General features: G+C 38.1%; 1 long non-coding RNA gene across 5 annotated transcripts in view; it reads left to right on the forward strand.

The window, feature by feature from the left end:
- The window catches only part of LOC127512570 (uncharacterized), a 64,991-nt gene that overhangs the window by 5,120 nt on the left and 46,271 nt on the right, over positions 1–13,600 (forward strand). For 3 of the 5 annotated variants that reach the window (XR_007930217.1, XR_007930216.1, XR_007930213.1), the window contains exons 3-6: positions 5,236–5,399; positions 6,371–6,431; positions 9,888–10,014; positions 12,977–13,013. This is a non-coding gene — a long non-coding RNA (uncharacterized LOC127512570). The remainder of the gene's footprint in view (positions 1–5,235; positions 5,400–6,370; positions 6,432–9,887; positions 10,015–12,976; positions 13,014–13,600) is intronic. The other 2 variants (XR_007930215.1, XR_007930214.1) reach the window with 2 other exon arrangements.

Below are 13,600 nucleotides of genomic sequence, written 5' to 3' on the forward strand. Positions count from 1 at the left end.
AAAACATGGAAAATATATTGTGGTGACCTGAAAAGATGGTAAAAGCAAATTTAAACTAGTAATTGGTACCACCAATTTGTAGGAGGCAGCTTCTGCAGTTCAGCTGCAGTCACTGCGTCAGACAAAATATTCGAGCGCATGGCAGCCTGTATGCAGATAGTTTTGAATGACACTCCTATCTTGTGCATGTTGTGTTGTTCCAGTCAATGTCTTTGTGCCGTGCTTTCAGTTGTGTGTGCCATGGTGAGGTTTGACACAGGTGTGTGTGCTTGCTTAGGTGTGGTTTTTGTATTTGACAATGGTGTTTTTGGTTGTTTAGTGTAAATTTCTGCTTGATTAATTGGTACACGTGCAAGCATGTCTGTGTGCATGGAAATCAAGCAGTTTGTGTCAAATGGTGGCGGTGCTGGTTGTGATGTCACGAAATGGCGAAGACTTCGCTTGTGAATATTCACATTATTGTTCAAAAATTTGGGGTCAGTAAGATGACAGTAAAGACATTTATAATGTTACAAAAGATTTGATATAAATAAATGCTGTTGTTTTGAACTTTCTATTCATCAAAGAATCATGAAAAGATGCATCACTATTTCCACAAATATTAGGCACCACGACCTTTTTTTTTTTTTTTTTTTACATTGATGATGATGATAATAAAAAATGTTTCTTGAGAAGCAAATCAGGGGTGTGTTTCCCGTACAACGACGTAACTCGCTGCTTAACTACCATAGTATGATGCATGGTTGAAGAAATCAACTAGCTAGTCACGACTGTTTCCCAAAACCTTATTGTCGCAAATTTGTCGTTCACCCACATTGGTTAATGATGTCACGCAGGTGGTGGAGTAATAACTTCTTTAAATTAATCCGTTTGAGATCGAATTAATGCTAGATTTTTTGCCATAAATTATGGACATGGCATCTGAGAACTAATTCTCTTTTTTCTCGGTTATTTTGTTTTATTTCCAGATTCAATCATAGGCTTGTTCTAACGTACTAGAGCACGTACGCACATGCGCACTTTTCAAAAACGGTGCTTTAAATCTCTTCACAAACTAAAAGACGTAAATAACATTTGTAGGTAACACTTTAGAATAAGGTTCATTAGTTAAACATTAGTTAATTTATTAACTAACATGAACTAACCATGAGCAATACATTTGTTACTGTATTTACTAATATTCGCTAACATTAGTTAATGAAAATACAGTTGTTCATTGTTTGTTCATATTAGTTCACAGTGCATTAACTAATGTTAACAAGATTTTAATAATGTATTAGTAAATGTTGAAATTAACATTAACAAAGATTAATAAATGCTGTATAAGTGCCGTTCATTATTAGTTCATGTTAACTAATGTAGTTAACTAATGAACCTTATTGTAAAGTGTTACCCATTTGTATATATTCTAAATAAAAGATTGTACTGAATGTCAGCTTGTTTATTTCAAGATAAGGATTTATTAAGTCCACATTTCATACAAACAAGAAACTATGCTTTTAACCACAGCTCGAGAGCTGTCGTTCCAACCACACAACTTTGCGAATGTTCGTTGAAACTATGGTTTCAGGAAAAACTGACTCATTCAACTATGCTGATAATGACAGAACTTGCAACCATAGTTGGCTAACAATGCTTTTGGGAAACACACCCCAGTATATTAGAATAAATTCTGAAGGATCATGTGACACTGAAGACTGGCGTAATGACTGCTAAAAAAAAATTAATCTTTGCCATCACAGGAATAAATTACATTTTAAAATATATTAAAATGAAAAACAGTTATTTTAAATTGTAATAATATTTCACAGTTTCATTGTTTTTACTGTATTTTTGATCAAATAAATGCAGCCTTGGTGAACGTAAGAGACTTCTTTCAAAAACATTAAAAACTTTTGGTTATATTAACTTTTGGTACGTTATCCAGAAATGATTTAGCATGCGCTTTTTCATTAATTGTTCTGATAAATAGTCAATACAGACAAAAATGTATATCATTTCAATGATATACAGTAAAAACTGAAATGTAATCAATAACATTAAGTTTATAAATGTCCAACAATCATTTAAGCAACAATTTCAATAGCACAATGAGTTGCGTTTTTCAACTACTGCATTACGCAGTGATTTGAGGGAGCAGTCAATTCAATTCATTTCAAGTGCTCAAATGAACCTTTGACTTAATTTGACAGCTTAATTTCTACATCGTTTGGTCTTGGGATTTTGTAGGTCAGTAGATAAATGAACAGATCAGCATGTGAAAATTAAGTATGACTTGTTGGTCTAGCTGTAACATTTTCACTTTTAGTATGATGGGCTCTAAACCACCCCCATATGATTTTATTTAATAAATCAAAATGACAGTTTACAGTCAGTGTGTATTGGTGATGGGCTAAATGGTTGTTAGCATTTTGTTTCATAATTTCACTAGAATGAGGACTGCAGAAAAGCGATAGATTGGAGTGTGCATCTAAAAGATGTGTGCTGGTCAGAACATTACAGCTGATGTGTTCCTTTACTGATGAAAACTACAACTAAATTTTTTTTTGTTTGTTTGTTTTTTTTAAACATTGGATTGCCACTCATTGGATATTTTAATATTTGTGTTATCTAAGGTATGCTAATATTTGTTATGCTAAGATATGCATCTATATTATCTGTATTACATACATTTCCTTATGCAGTAGTTCTAATTGTGTGCTGAGGACAAAATTGACAATGGCACAAAAAAAAAAAGAAAAAAAAGTGTCTCCACCGTAAACAATGTCTGGTTTGGGCTGCTTCCTCTGAGATGGCATATGGTTAAGTGCCTAGCCTTAATAAATGTTTGAAGCCAGTTTATTATACATAATATACAGTTTCCTGCTTTGCTAACAATGTGAGTCAGCAAACTTCTAATGCAGCTTAAGAAACACACTGTGGATAAATAATGTTTTGAGCGCTCTGCCACCCAGAATGCCTCAGGGAGAGAAAATGGTGCACTGAAGCCAAATGTGTACAGAGTTCAGCCTCATTTCACCAAAAACTGTGCCGTCAATGTGGAAAAACCAGCTCCAGAAATGAAAGTCTGCAGCTAAAAAAGGCTGAAAGAACCAAACCACATTTAGACTAGCACAGTTTAGAATGCTCTGGAGTAACCGATCTGGATTTAGATAGATTGATTTGGACCACTTTTTCACTACTGAAATATCCATGTTTGTGAATGAGTTCTCAAAGTCAAACCCTGCTGAAATATTATGAGCTTGAGACATTTAAAAAACTGCATATATTTATGACAAATTGCCACTTTTGTGAAATGAATGCCTTCAGATTATTAGATAATACACATCTTAATTCACTCCTTTCACTGCCAAAACCTTATTTCTGATAGATGTTTGGGTTCAATAATAGACATTCATATGCTCTCTTTCTCTCTTTATATTTGTCTCTCTGTCAGTCATGTCCTTAAGGCTGCTTATACACTTGGCAAACAATAGTGCTTTTGTGTTAAAGGAGGAGATGGGACCCAGAGAATGTGTTTCACTGATGACATCATTCTCTGTGCTAAAAACTGTCTAGGGTTATTGTCTCAATCAAAAATGCCAAACAGTGCAGTTTATATGGTGTCGTGAGTGGTTTCGATAGAGTGATTATTCAACATTACACTTGGTAAACTGAAGAGCATTGGTATTGTGTATTTATGTACACTACCATTCAAAAGTTTGGGGTTGGTAAGAATTTTATGCTCACCAAGGCTGCATTTATTTGATTAAAAATACAGTAAAACAGTAACATTGTGAAATATTATTACAAATTAAAATATCTATTTTCTATTTTAATACGTTGTAAAATGTAATTTATTCCTGTGATGGCAAAGCTAAATTTTCAGCAGCCGTTACTCCAGTGTTCAGTGTCACATGATCCTTCAGAAATCAAATTGATTGGGTGCTCAGAAAACATTTCTTATTATTATCAATGTTGAAAAGTTGTGCTGCTTAATATTTTTGTGGAAACTATGATACATTTGTTTCAGGATTATTTTATGAATAGTCCAAAGTCAAAAGAGCAGCATTTATTTGAAATACAATTTTTTTGTAACATTGTAAATGCCATTACTGTCACTTTTGATCCATTTAATGTGTCCTTGCTGATTAAAACTATTAATTTCTTTCAAAAAAATATTACTGTCCCTAAAATTTTTTTTATCTGTATGGCCTGCTGCACTGGCTAATGCAAACTATTTAACTGTTCGAGAGAGTGTTTTATAGTGAATTTGATATGAATTTTGTCAGACAAATTAGTCCAAAGTAATTCAAAATAAATTTTAAACTATTAAATTTCTAATTTAGTTAGTGTGTGCAGGAATGAAAACTGAGGCATCACAATCTTGCTCTTTCCCCGTTGTGCCTTTAAGTAAGATATTATAAATCATCCACATGGTCTGTCTTTTAGATTTTTTTAGGGGGGTGTGTGTGTGTGACCTTCACCTGCATGATAAAGTGCAGTTGGGGGCCCTCTGTTGGCTAATACTGGTACCTGAGTTATTGTATTATTTACATAGATATAAATCATGAGAATGCAGATGGAAAGAGTCGAGAGAGTAGGAGTGTGTCTGCTTAACACAGCACTGTAGCTTCTCTTAGTGAAGTACGGCAAGCAGAATGGGCCAAAAATGATCTAGAGGTGAAGAATATGAACCGGTACTATAAGATAAATGGCTGCTTATGTCCAGGAGAGGGAAGTCTAACACCATTTCCATATGAGGGACACCGCCATGAGTGTGTTGTGGGCATATCGGGATGCCGACATTTGCCAAGCTAGCAAACGTCAAATTTGAAAGTCTACGTAAAGAATTTCAAGTGTGTTAAGCTGTGAAATTATTGTGAAGTCGGAGAGGAGAGAATATAATGTGTGAATGCGAAATTTTGTCTGTCGCTGATTAGAGCCCATTAAAGTGGCCTGTCGGAGGTCTCCTCCACTGCAGTCTCCCTGTGTCCCCCCTTTTCTCTCCTCTCCACTTTACATCTCCCCGATTCCTTTGCCTTCTGTCATTCTCGTTCCTCCTTCTCTCTGTTTTCTTCCTCGTCTCCCTCTGTTGTGGCCGCTGCGCTAGCCAGGCGGTATCGAATGTAAGCCAAGCACATCATATTTTCATGTGTTCATGCCTCTTTTTATCCTCTGCCCTCCCTTTCTCTATATTCTCCGTGTCTCTCTCTCCCTGTGCTTGCTCCCTCCCTCTCTCTATTCTTTCTCTAGTTCCCTCCCTCCTGCTCCAATCTTCAGTTCAGCTAGAGAAAGAGAGGGAGTGAGAGAGGGAAAGAAAGAAAAAGAAAGAGAGTGAGTGGAATAATGGTGAGCGACGAGGGAAATTTCAGCGCTCAGAAACTTTTTCTTCCTCCAAAACAGAGAAAACATCACAGGTAAGGCCATTTGTGAGAAGAAAATCTCATCTTTTCTCCGTCTCTGTTCCTTTTATTTCTTTCCCTCTCTTCTTTCTCTCAGGGGGTAGCGGGCCTCTTGCGCTAACTGGTGTCAGCTGTTGCAGGAAATGAAGGGATCACTTCTATCCCAGTCTTTCTCTCCTGCTCTCCCTCTCTGAGCTCGATTTTTCATTAAACTCGTATCCCGCTAAACGCGCTCAGAGATAGAGTGGCCCGCTCAGACAGAAAGATGAATGGGTCTCAGATGAAGAGGCTTCGTTTCGCCACTGTTTATTTTTGCCGCTTTTTGACAGATGTTCCGCCTGTTTTTTTTTGCCACCTCGGGATGGAATATGTACCCGTCGCACATGTGACATGGGGTGAGAGACGGTGCTTGCATGTGCGAATGCCCCCACCCCCTATGCTGATCTCTCATCTTATAGCCCTCTGGGTAGAAGTCTGGTGTGTGTTGCCGGTGTCGTGGCCCTGCCTCTCTCTCTCTCTCTCTCTCTCTCTCTCTCTCTCTCTCTCTCTCTCTCTCTCTCTCACTTTTTCTTTCTCTCTCTCATCCCCATTCAGTTTTCTGTCCTATAGGCTGATTAATCCGGATACCTTTTCTCCCCAGATTCTTTGTTTCCTTTGTTCACGTTTTCCCTTTTTCAGCAGCGCTCTGCTGCCGTTTGAAATTCCCACCTTTTTTTGCTCTCTCTCACGTTCCTCCTCTCTCTCTCTCTCTCTCTCTCTCTCTCTCTCTCTCTCTCCCTCTCTCCCTCTCTCTCTCTCTCTCTCTCTCTCTCTCTTTCCTCTGCGGCTCTCGGCTCCAGACGGCGGGCAGACATCAACCTGTCAGCGTCCTCTCTTGTCTTTTTTACGTCCTCTTCTTCTTCTATTTTGTGTTGCATTGCATCATGTGATGAGCAACATAAAAAACATTCTTTTCTCCCTGTCTCTCCTGTCCTCTGTCCTCGCAGTCTCACAGGCGTTCGGAGGACCGCAGCACCCGAGGCACAGTCAGTCGCTGCCACCAGCTCGGTAAGTTCACTCCCCTTCTCTCAGTGCATGTGTGTGATTTATACAAGAGCTGACGTGACCCAATAGTATCTGTATATGAAGTAGCAATGACAGTGTCGCGCTGTTCTCGTGGTTTGAGAGCTTCGGTTTCATGTCTTTTTCAGCCTTTTAATAATTGACTCGGCTGTTTTATACTCTAAAACCTCATTGCAGATGAGCGAATGTCTCTTCCGCAGTACTGAAAGACTGATGCTAGATTCGTCTTATGTGTGCGTGGCCGGCGTGAGGGGTCTGTGTGTGGCACCACGCATGTCCCCGTCTGCCGTGCGCATGTGTGTTTGCGAGTGAGACTCGATGTCTTTGTGTGCAGTCCATGCTGATGGGCGTGTGTGTAACTATGTTGTGTTGCTTTTAAGTATCCGATCTCAGTAAATGGCGATGGGATGCCGAATTATAGACAGCGGAGGAGAGAAGGACGAGACAACAGCAGAGACACAATGGCGATCGCTCGGTTTTCCGTGCCGCATCGTGCCCCTCTCCTTCCCTGAGACCCTAACTTGTGACGTTCTGCTTTGATGTCCACGGGTTGGGTTCTCGGGAGCTGTGAGAGGCACTCAGTCATCCGCCCATCCAGGAAGAACGAGAGGAGAGGACGGCGAGAGAGATCGTCCAAGCAGATTGAGTAGGGAAGGAAGGACGAACAGGAAGAGAGACACGAGGGGATGAGATAGGGATGAGTGAGATGAAGGTGCCGCAGTTTGGGCCTGCGGATTGTGGTTCAAGAGTTTAAAGGATAGACGATGAAGATAGAGAGAGTGAAAGATCTGTGTTTTTAGGTTGGGGTGACGTTGGGCCATTGAGGGTTTGGCCCAAACAAAGCGTATGTTTAGACTGTGAGTCAGGACACTGAAATGGCTGTGTGTGTGCATGTCTGTGCCACAGCATCTGTTACGCCCTCGTTCCGCACCCATATTTGTGTGCGTCTTTTTGTGTGTCAGTTCATTTTTTTTTTTAATCCAAATTCTTCTTTCCATACAGGAAGTCCTCATAGATGGACATGTCCAGTGACTTCGGTTCATGTATGCATGTGTGTGTGTTTTATCCACCAATTTGAGAGCAGCACAAAGTACTGTTGAGAGCGTGACATCGATAGCTCGGTACACTTGTGTTTGACCTCATACAAACCTTCATCGACATTAAAAATAAACGCACATGTTTTCTTGTTATTTTCGACTATAGGATATATTTTTGAGTATGTGTGCATGTTGACCGTCATGCTGATTTCTGAATATAGCCCACGTTTACAGCCACGTTTCATTATTTTGATGCTCGCAGGATGTTAATGGCATAAAATGAAGTAGAGAGATCCGCAGATTAGTGTGTCTGCGGCAGAAGCGCACAGCAGCATGTGTGTTCCTACAGACATCGTGAGTAAGACAGCCAGCCGTCTCTCTGGTAGTGCTCCAAATCTCGCTCGTCTCCCTCACTCTTCAGTGGCTCTTGATGTTCTCAGAGTCAAACAGAGGCTACACGTTTTGAACGGAAGCAAGAGTACATCCTGGTCTTAAACAGTCCCGCAGACTAGATTTTTATCTGGAAGACTGACTGTGGTGTTTCAAATGGTGGGGATTATGATATCACCTTATATTTGTGCATGTTACCCTTGAGGTGAAGAAAAGCAATATGAAATTTTTTCCTGTCTTTATGCTTTCTTATACCCCAACAGTATTTGTCAAACAGTGTAATGCAATGAAGAACGATTTGTTCATTTTCAAAAATTGGTTGCCATATTAAGCTGCTAAAAAGGTCATTTAAAGGGAGTTGCAAACAGCAAAATGAACAACCCATTTCTTGACATCATTAAGTGCCTCATTAAACTCAATTTGAACTATAACTAGAATACTTTGCTTGTATTGTTAAGTTGGCACTATATTACATTTTATGGATGTCTGTGGATATTTATATCGGCTTTAGGGGGCATGTCAGTTATGAAGTAGATGAATACTTTCATACTCACCATTACCTCTATTCAAACTCTTCTCTGCTGTTCTTGGAATACAGTTAAAGATTATAAATTTGGTTTATGGACTACATCGATAGATACATCTGTAGATTATATATAGTGTTGACCGTGATAACCGCATTTGAGTACATAGCAAATTCCTGTTTTGAATGTTCTTGTCATCTTGTTCATTGTGTTTGAATATGTTTGTGTATGTGCTGTGTGGTTTGTTCTTAGATGAGGAGTGTTTCAGTGTCTTATTACACTGTAGAGCATATAGTCTATGTTAGTGCATCGGGTCACGAGAGGCAAGGAGAGAGAATATAGTGCATCGATACAGTAGATGTGTATTGGGTTTCTCAGATAATATGGGCCTTTAATAACTTCTATCATCAACAGTCTTTATAATGGAAATATTAATTTAAATACAAATTGTGATTATTTTTAAGGTAATATTTTAGGCCATTAGTTTAATGTGATACCAGTGATTTATTAAAGGCAATAAAAATGGATGCATATTTGTTTTAGATGATTTGATGTTTACAGTAGGCTAATATTCTTCTATAATAATGTATGAAGACTGCTTCTATGTACTGAGCTAATTTTCTATATAAACAAACTCTGTGTATATACATATTCACGGAAACATTTTAATAACGCCTTGCCAGATTAGTACATATTATTACTGACAGGCCATATATAATTTATTGTTGCGGAGTTAATTTTTTAAAGACGAAATCTTACATGAACGCATACTTTAATATAAGACTAATAATATACAGTCAAACCAAAATTTATTCAGACACCTTGAACATTTCATTCATTAATACAGTTTATTCACTATAGTTTAAAAAATGGTAATAAAATATGACAAGATCTCAGAGTTAAACTGTGTCAGAAAAAAAATAATCTTAATTATGTCAGATAACACTTAAGCAAAACACGGTCAAGTCAAAGTGTCTGAATAATTTTTGGTTCCAAATTTTACTGGTAGTCCACTGTATGAAGAATTTTTTGGTTATAATATGTCACAGTTTACTTTATTTTGCTATTCTCATTTACATAATAGTATAACTATATAATAGTGTCCTGCTCCCACTAGTAAAAATATATCAAAAATAATTTTTGGTTTGACTGTATATGCTTTGTCTTTGTTATTTGAAATGTCAATCCAGAATAAAAATAGCTGCATGTAATCCTTTCTGCAGTTATTATAACATTATTATGACAGAAATTTATAATACAACAATTATACAAATATCAAATATACAGTGAGAAGCATGTTTTGATTGGTCATGGCTTATTTACTGGTCTGTGAAGCCAATAAATTTATAACACCATAATGTTTTCTCACATCAGGGATTGTTATAGTAACCGTTATCCAGTTCAGGTGAAAATTTGATGAGGGATTGTTCATGTAAATGTTTCAGCGTTTACTCTCGTAAATGGTATGTTGTGTGTATTGTGGTGTCTAGCTTCGGCGAGGGCATGCAGGCACCCTTCCTCCCCTCTGCAGTGCTGGATGAAGACTATTGTTCTGGTGCCCTCATCTTCCTCTGGCACCACACCTCACCCACCATGCCAGCCCACCTCGTCAAACAAGTATGTGTGTGTGTGTGAAACTGGTGCAAGGTCAGTGAGAAAATGCAGGACGGTTATGATGGAAGATATTTGCTTTAGTCACTGTGGGGGTTTGGCATGGAAATTTCGCCTCTTGTGTTTTTCAGCATCTCTCATCTGTATGGAGAGATGCAGTTGTGCAGTGGAGGAATGCTGCTGAAGTTACAGGCTTCTTAAAGTGTCACTCCACTGATAATATCCGCACACACCATTCCTCCCACACACACACCCTGTTCCTCTCCCTCACTGTCAGAATCGTGGTAGTTGGTCTGCAGTGCCAGCACACGCCCCAGGAACGCCCAGATTTTACCGCAGTACCAAAGTACCCTGAGCAGTTTCACACACACAAATTCACTCACTCCACCTGCAATATGATTATGAGGCTAAATAATCAGCTCATATCAATGTATGGTATAATGTAATCGAAAGTTAAAATATCTGAAATGCCAAAGTTATGCTCAGATACGTTTTAAAACTGTCATCAGCTTTAAAATTGATCTTTGGATCTTTTTTCTCTTATATTTGTACTTTTTCAGAGAGAATTTAAATTGTGATTTCCAGGACTGGAAAGTTGTAGGGAAATCTTTTAAAAAATCTTACACATTTTTGTAGCGAATATAATTTTTTTTTTTTTTTTTTTAGTTTTGCCCGTCAAATTTTTTTATTTGGCTTAAAATTCATATATTGTGAGTGTCCAAAGTGTGAAATATCAGTCCATATATTGAAGGTTTAATCTCGACATTTGTATACTGAAAGGCATGTTCATTTAAATTGATTTCAATTTTAATTTAAATTGAGATCCGCCAAGCAATCTCTATTTCATAGATTTCTATACACTGGCAAATGTTTTGAAAAGTCATCTTTGTTTCGCTTTTTTTTTTTTTTTTTTTTTTAACACAATTTTCTCGTTTTATGTCTGGCCATGTGTGCATGTCTGCGTATTTTGCAGTAAGAAGACACCGTTGTCCCTTTCTCACAGACGTTGTCCCACATGGCCATATGTTCAAAGCTGGCATAAAGCATCCTACATATTTCTCTATAGTCTGTCCATCTGAGTTTGTCCACACAAACAGAAAACAAACACTTACTAATAATAGTGAATTATAGTTGTCAGCTGTTAAACAAGCAGCAAAGACATGCAAGAAGAATACGTTTGAACGTGAACTCATTAAAAACCGTGGAGAAAACTCAGGAAAGAGAGAGTAGCAGCTCAACAGTTGAAGCTCACTTGTCATTTAGAATGTGCAACAGCAGGAATGTGAGTAAATAGCAGTTTTTCTCAAACATGCCTGACTGCAGCTCACCCCCTCAGTCCAGCTGATTTCTCTAAATCCAGCACAATGGACCAACAGAGCAGTCGGCCACAGTCACGGCCACCGAATTACTGGAAAACTGCATGTGGATGTATGTAGTCCGGAGGGAAAATGTTGGAGTCAGTGTGCTGCATTTGAGGTGGATTAATCGCATGCAGTGTTTTTCAATTTTTCTTGTTCGTTCATTCTCTTGTTTTCAGTCTCTGGCTCTTGCATGTGCCCTCTCTCTTTCCCTCCCTCTCTCTGTCCTCAGATGGCTTTCAGCCTACTTTCCTATAACAGAAAACAGAGCAGAGTGGAGTCAGCATTCACAGTCAGAGGCAGGCACAAGCACCAGATAAATGCCCCCTTTAAGTGTGTGGGTACTGTATGTACGTGCGAGTGTGTGTCAAGTGCACCTTATGTATGCTTTGTGTTTCTTTGTTTATCTTTGTCTTTTCCACAATGCACTGGGTATAAAGCAATAACTGGGCCCAGATGGAATCTGCAGACGTTTTTCATATTTTCAGCACAGATTTTTTTTTTTAAGGAAAATGTGTGCATTTCTGTGAATTATGAATTTAAACATACTAAAATGTGTTAAATGGATCTAAAAATACCCCAGTAGTATTACTGGCAAAAGGATATTCAGTTTAACCAAAGTAAGTAAACTTGCAAAGGACAGTGAATGTGTGCAACGTTCCATTTCTATGTAAATCTGTGGAGATCTGCGGGTGCAGATCGCATGTGGGTCTGGAAATCAGCATTCTGTGTAATATAGTGTGTCTACGGAGCTATTTATAATGTATAAAACATTTTTTATTCTTCTGAAAGATGTTTGATTTTAAAGTGTTTGATCGTTTTTCTTTTCTATGTATTTCTTTTTCCTATTTAATATATATTTTACATCTGTCCTCTGAATCATCATTCCTGTCTCACTCCATTTCCCAGCCACAAGCACTGAGAATATTCCTTCTTCCCTCTCTCTGTCTGTCTGTCTGCCTCTTTCTCTCTTTCTCCCTCTCTCTCCCCCCTTCCCAACCCTCACTCTGTCAACTAAAGCCCTTTCATAATGAATGGCAAGGTACGATAATAGCCTTTCGGTTGCTATAGTAACCAGACAGGAGCTCTGTTCGTGCTGTATTTTTTGTCCTTTATTTTTTTTTCCAAGGGGGCAAATGACAGTGGAATGTGAGGCGAAACCCTCCCTCTCACTTTCCCTTTTTCTCTTTCTCATACACTCACAGCAGATTCCCTCTGTTCTTTCGTATTTGTCTGTCCTCTTCAGCATCCTTAACATGACAAACAGGTTCATCTGAGAAACAAGTTCCATTTTCTATTAGAAACGTAATATAAAATATTTATAAATCTAATCTCTTTTAAACATTTTTACATTTATGCCAAACTAATAACTATAAAAACACAGTGACAAATTTTAGATTACATCTATTTTATTTGTGAACTGAAGTTCAGCTGTTAATAGTCTTAATTATTATGTAATAGTCTCTTATTTTTGGATCATCAGTCATCAAAGCTTGGTAAATACTGCAGGTGTCATGATGGTCACAGGCACAGAGATGTACCTTTTAATTTCACCAAGCAGATTGCTCACTAAAATACCCTCACAGATTGTGTTTTTCACATATTTTCAGGTGAATTTCATGTGACAAAGTGGTGATATCTAAGTGGGTGAGTTGTTTACTTACTTTTTAACTAATCTTCCCATTAACATTATCATTTGTAAACTAATTCACCGACACAAAAACAAGAGACGGAATTTATCGCAAGAACAGCGAATCAAAGCGCGATGGAATCATTGCCTCTTTTCACGTGACTTTTCCCAATTCATTCTCAATTACCCCCACTAAACCCACAGCACACTTTAGGGGGTCTGTTAAAACTCAATGGGCTGAGGTGAAGCAAGATGCTTCCCGTCGTAACTTTAACCGCTGGTGGCGTTATTAGACAGTGTCTCTTTTAAAAAATTAGTGATATTTGCATTGATTTATTTTTGTACTGTGGATTATTTTGTCATCCAAGGGATGCACTGATGTTTAAAATTGTGTGTGTGTGTGTGTGTATATATATATATATATATATACATACATACACACACACACACACACACACACACACACAGTACTGCGCAAAAGTCTTAGACCAGCTATTTATATCTTTTGCTGTAGTGTGTCAGTAGGAAATATCAGTTCACATTTCTAAACATTCATTTTGCCATTAATGTTAATAATCCAGTGAGATTTTTGTATGCACAAGGA

This window comes from Ctenopharyngodon idella, chromosome 5 (genome assembly GCF_019924925.1).
Source record: "Ctenopharyngodon idella isolate HZGC_01 chromosome 5, HZGC01, whole genome shotgun sequence".
Classification (NCBI taxonomy): Eukaryota; Metazoa; Chordata; class Actinopteri; order Cypriniformes; family Xenocyprididae; genus Ctenopharyngodon; species Ctenopharyngodon idella.